Source organism: Protopterus annectens, chromosome 5.part0 (genome assembly GCF_019279795.1).
Source record: "Protopterus annectens isolate FY-2018-M chromosome 5.part0, PAN1.0, whole genome shotgun sequence".
NCBI classification, from domain to species: Eukaryota; Metazoa; Chordata; order Ceratodontiformes; family Protopteridae; genus Protopterus; species Protopterus annectens.
In genome coordinates, this window is record NC_056735.1 from 1476486930 (window position 1) to 1476492984 (window position 6055).

The following is a 6055-nucleotide window of genomic DNA, read 5'->3' on the forward strand; positions in this document are numbered from 1 at the left end:
TTGTATTCTTCTTTGTCTGCAAAGTGCAATCACTGGTGCCAGGCATTTTGTGAAGACCCTGGGCGCAGTAGATAAGCCAAAGGGCAGTGCAGAGAATTGGTAGTGCTTTGAGCCAGCTATAAATCTGAGGTATCTTCTGCATGATTGTCTGACTGAGGCATGCAGGTATGCCTCTTTTAGGTCTAAAGTCACAAGCCAAGCCCTCTTGCCCAGCATGGGCAGAAGCTGCTGCAGAGTTAACATTTTGAATTTTGGAATATCCAGGAAGGTGTTTAGGATACACTGGTCCAGCATTGGTCTTCAGGCTTTGTCCTTTCTGTGCACCAAGAATAGCCTTGAGTAGAATCCTAGTCCCTGCTCTTGCTGTGGTACTAGCTGAATAGCTCTCATGTCCATGAGGGATGAAACTTGTTTTTGTGCCTCTGCCCATTGATTGCGTGGCAGGTCTGGCATACCATTTGGCCTTGGCAGGGTGTGAAAGTGGAACCTGTAGCCTTGAGATACAATATTTAGGACCCATTTGTCCTCGGTGATCATGTACCAATTTTGTGAAAAAAGTGCTAGTTTTCCCCCCAAAGGGGCTGCCAGAAAATAAGTGCTTGGTGCTGGCAGGGAAAAGTCATTGAGACTGTTTCCTGTATGGCTGTGATTTTTCCTCTCCGCTTTTAGAGGTAGAAGCACCCCATTGTTTAGGCCTGTATGAGCCTTGGGGCTGTGATCTGCCTCTGGGGCATCTGTATCTGCCTCTCTGTGGCCTGTCTGACACTGGAAAGGACCAATTCTTTGTAGGCCAGTTCCTGCTAAATCTGGGAGGCTGTACCTGTAAGAAATCCTTGACTGTTTACACAGATTTAGCTTTGTCCTCCATTTTCTTCAACACCTCTTCTGCTTTAACACCAAACTGCTGTAATGGAGCATCTAATAGTTTTGCTTTAACATGATGAGGCAGATTCTGTTCTTTTAACCAATCATGCCTCCTAATGACAGAACCTGTAACAGCGGCCCTGCAGGAGGCCTCTAGAGAATCAAAACCACATTGCAAAGTATGCTTGCCCACTTGTTCAGCTGCATGCAATAAATCCTGCATTTCTTTGTTTTCTGCACATTCTGAATTTGTCAACATTTTCTGTTTAAACAGTGACACAAGATATTGCTGATATTTAAGCATATGAAATTGGGAATTTAAAGCTCTGACAGCCAAGGTGGCAGAAGTATAAATCTTTTTCCCCCATCTGTCCAGGGCCCTAGAATCCCTATCAGACGGGATAGGGTTTTTTGCAGTGGAAGCCTTGACCCCTTTGGGACCCTGAGAGATAGTTTCTGGGTCAGCAGCAGGGTTTTTATAAAGAAATTTATGTGAATCAGGAACCCTGTAGTATCTGTCTGGCTTAACAGGAGCTGGTGGTAAAGAGTCTGGAGATGGACTGGACTCTGAAAATACATCATCTACAATGTCTAAAACAGGAGGGATAGCAAGGGGCCTGTGCTGAGATAATAAAAGGAAGTCTCTGAGCCTTTTCTTGTATTCTGAGTAATCTTGGCTCTCCCAGTGGAGATGCTCCCTCATAGTATGCAGTGTCTCCCCAAAAGAATAATCCTTGGGAGGAGAGGCTGAAGGGATAGATTCTTCAGTATCAGAATCCTCATAAGGAGGAAGAGAATATTCCTGTTCAGAAGAGGAATCAGAGGAAATGGAAACCTGATCTGAAGATTCATATTTTATCTCTTGCCTAGGCCTCTTATCAGGAGGGGGATGGGAACCCCTGATCAAGGTAAATAGGTCTTCGGCCATTTTAAGCATCTGTTTTTTAGGCATGGTGGCCTGTCCAGGAGAATGCTGTGCTTGTTTCTTTGTCTTTAGAGCTGCTTTAGTCTTTGCCTTTGAAGCTCAAGTAGGTTTCACATATAACTGTGTAGGCCTGAAAACACCCTCAGAAGCCGATGCCTGTTCAGCGGCTCCGGACCCATCTGAGGGAATAGTTTCCAAGTGTCCAATACCTTGAGTTTCCAGTGGCCTAGTCAGCTCCACGTGGGAGTCGGAAGCGGCCTGTGGCTCTGAGGTAGCGGGCGTCAGGGGCTGCAAAAGCACCTCACTTTTAACCAGCGACAGGCCTAGCGGAAGCCTTGTCGTCGGTTTTGGACCTCGGATGCCTGTCCTTTTCTTTTCCTTTGCGCTTTTTGTAAACTCCGGTAGTCGGCTGCTCCAACGGCATTATATAATTGAATCTTCTGCCAAAGTAATGAAATGCAAAATCGTACCGACGCTTAATAGTGTGTTGGTTAAATCTAGCACAAAATCGACAACTAGCAATGTCGTGTTCAGGGCCTAGGCAAGGAATGCAGTAAGAATGAAAAATCCTTATGAGGTATTTGCTTCCCACAAGAAATACAATTATTAACTTTTTCTGACATCGGTCTGGAGCAAGAAAAAGTTTCCCCAACGGGGTACTTAGCTTTAATGAAGCTTTGGATCTGAAATTTGAATTTGAAAATCTCAGGAGTCGGCTGACCGGCACTTGTGAACTGCTTTTGCTTCGGGCACCGCACAGCAAGAAAGATTGAAGAAAATGGCGTTGGCTGCATCTTTTATACCCCTGGCGCACTGACGTCAGGGAGGAGGTGACAGCAACCGACGCCGGACCTAGACTTTGGAATTCAGGCCAACTGCAGGTAGCCTGCCAGCAGGATAACCCAATTGTAATGACTGCAACAGTGAAACACGATGAAAGTACAGTTTTGTACCTACCATAAATGTAGATGTCCGAACTGGATAGCATCTGCAGTCATAACAACTGGGTTGTCCTGTCGTCAGGCAGCCCTTCAGTCGGCCGGATTCCAAAGTCCGGTCCGCTTCGCTGATGTCGCACTCCACCCGACGTCATCACTGTTGGTCTTCGGTATAAAAGCATCAGCCGACGCCATTTTCCTCAGTGTTTCTTGCCCCAGATGCCAGAAGCCCTCTTGCAGGCTAAAATTTGGATAGATGCCAATGTTTCCAAATAGATAGAGGTAAATACAACAATAAGCATGTATGTACATATATACAAACAAATACACCATAAAGACTCCCCAACAGCTAGCTATTAGGAGGGTAAACACCCTAGGAGTACCACAGAGGGAAGGAGGGAGGGTAATCCTGACTGCAGATGCTATCCAGTTCGGACATCTACATTTATGGTAGGTACAAAACTGTACTATGTCCTTCATGGATGCATCTGCAGTCATAACAACTGGGTAGAATACCATAGCCAACTAGGGAGGAGGATAAAAGTAGATTATGGTGTGTTTAGGATCCCTTGCAGTACAGCAGTGGCAAACCCTGCTCGGGATCTGGAATATAGAGGCAAATTATAATGCTTGGCAAATGTATGCACGGAGGTCCAAGTAGCCGCCTCAATAATGTCTTTGGTTGCCACTCCTCGTAAGAAGGCTGTGGTAGTGGCTGTTGCCCTTGTAGAATGAGGTCTTATGTTCTGTGGAATTGGTTTTCCATGGAAGGAGTAACAGAATCGTATGCAATTTCCTATCCATTTGGAGATTGTCTGTTTGGAAATAGCTTTTCCTTCCCTTCCTGTTGCATAGGCTACAAAAAGTTGGTCAGTCTTTCTGCTATTTTTTGTTCTGTCCAAGTAGTAGCGTAGCTGTCTATGTACATCCAAGGTATGAAGTATTCTTTCCCCTCTGTTTTGTGGGTTGGGAAAGCAGGTAGGTAGGTGGATTGCCTGGTTTAAAGACACTCTGGATACCACCTTGGGCATAAATGTAGGATTAGTCCTCATGGACACTCTATCTTGGTGGAAGATTAGGAAGGGTTGCACTGCCATTAAGGCCTGTAGTTCTGAAACCCTCCTTGCTGAAGTAATTGCCAGTAGGAAAGCAGTTTTCCATGACAGGTGTTGTAGGTCTGCTGTTGCTGCTGGTTCAAAGGGTGATAGTGTCAATTTTTCTAGCACAAAGTTTAAATCCCAAGCTGGTAATGGTGGTTTCCTTGGAGGTTTTACATTCTTGATTCCTCTGAGGAACTGCCTGAGCAAAGGGTGCGAAAAACAGGTGGATCAAAGCTGTATTCTGCTGAAATAGCTGATGCATGTATCTTGATGGAGGAGTAGGACAGGCCTGAATGAAGAAGTTCGCACAGATACTCCAGAATATTAGGCATATCTATGTTTGACACATCTTTTCCTCTTTCCGTACTCCAAATGACAAACCTTTTCCATTTTCCAGCATAGTTCCTTCTTGTTGAAGGTCTGCGTGCTTCAAGAATAATGTCTTTTACTCTTTGGGAAAGTTCTGGATTAGCTGCTGCTATGTGATGTTCCATGCAGTCAGTTGCAACGCTTTTAGGTTTGGATGTATGATGCTGTAGTTGTTCTGAGTTAACATCAAAGGCATCAGGGTAATGGCCACATATTGTTCCGAGACATGCTCCTCAGTAGTGGGTACCAGTGTTGTCTTGGCCAGTTCGAGCTATCAGGATTATCCTTGGACATTCTTCCTTGATTTTCAGTAGTACCTTGTGTATCAAAGGAAGAGGTGGGAATGCATATGCTGTTAGGCCTTTCCAGTTGAAGGAGAGCGAATCCACTTTCCATGCTAGTGGGTGGAATGTCCTTGTGCAGAATTTTTGAGCTGGTGATTGAGAGGTGATGAATAGGTCTATCTGTGGCATTCCCCATTTCTTTGAGATGGTCTTGAAGATGTCCGGTGCAGCTTCCATTCGTGGGCATCCGGTGGTTCTGCTTAATATGTCTGCTAGAGTATTGTCTTTCCCCGGTACAAATATTGCCTGTAACTGGATGTTGTAGCTGAGTGCCAGGGTCCACAGCTCCAAGGTCATTCTGCATAGGGGGTATGAATGAGTGCCTCCCTGTTTGTTGATGTACCACATGACTGTGGTGTTGTCTGTCCTCATCATCCACTGGCCCTCTTTGAGAAATGGTTTGAACTTTTGGATTGCCAGTTTTACTGCCAGCATTTCTTTTAGGTTGATGTGCAGGTGAAGTTGATCCTGTGTCCACAATCCTTGCACGCATTTGTCCAGCATGTGGGCCCCCCATCCTAGGTCTGAAGCGTCTGTTGTGATGGTCTGGCTTGCTTGACATCTGCGAAAGGGTAGGCCTGGGTTTGACTGGCATGCCTGAGCCCACCATAGGAACTCCTGTTTTAAGCATGGAATTAGTGGGATTTCTGTTTCTAGACTGTGTCTGTGTTGGGACCATAAATTCTTTAGGTACCACTGTAGTTTTCTCATATGTAGTCTGGCAAATGGAACCAAGATTATGCATGATGCCATGAAGCCCAAGGCCTGCAGTACTTTTCTTGCTGTTAACTTGTTCAGTTTTGTTAGTGCCAAGAAGTAAAGAGGAAGTTCTTTTGTTTTTCTGTAGTCAGGAATGCCATTTGTTTTACTGTGTCCAATTCAGCCCAAGAATGTCCTTGTTTGGGATGATATCAGCCTTGACTTTTGTAAATTGACTGTGTATCCCAGTGCTTGTAGCAAGTAAATGACCCTTTGTAAATCTGTTGTCAGCTTGCTTTTGTTGTCCCCTTGTAGCAGGCAGTCGTCCAGGTATGGGTAAATTTGAATTCCCTGTAGTCTGCAATGGGCGATTACTGATGCCAGGCATTTTGTGAATACTCTGGGCAGTAGATAAGCCAAAGGGCAATGCTGAGAATTGATAGTGCTCTGATCCTGCAAGAAATCTGAGGTATCTTCTGCAGATTGGTCGAATGGGGACGTGCAGGTATGCCTCCTTGAGATCTAGAGTTACCAGCCAAGACTCCTTGCCCAGCATGGGAAGAAGTTGCTGTAGGGTCAGCATTTTGAATTTTGGGACAATGATGTATGTATTTAAGGTGGACAGGTCGAGAATTGGTCTCCAACTTTTTTCCTTTCTTGGAACTAGGAATAGTCTGGAATAGAACCCCTTTCCTTGCTCTGCTGTTGGCACTCTTTCCACAGCTCTCATGTTTGCTAACTCCATTATCTGGCGTAGAGCCTCTGTTTTTTGATTTGGAGGTAAATTTGGCATTCCTCTTTTGACTGGCAAAGTGT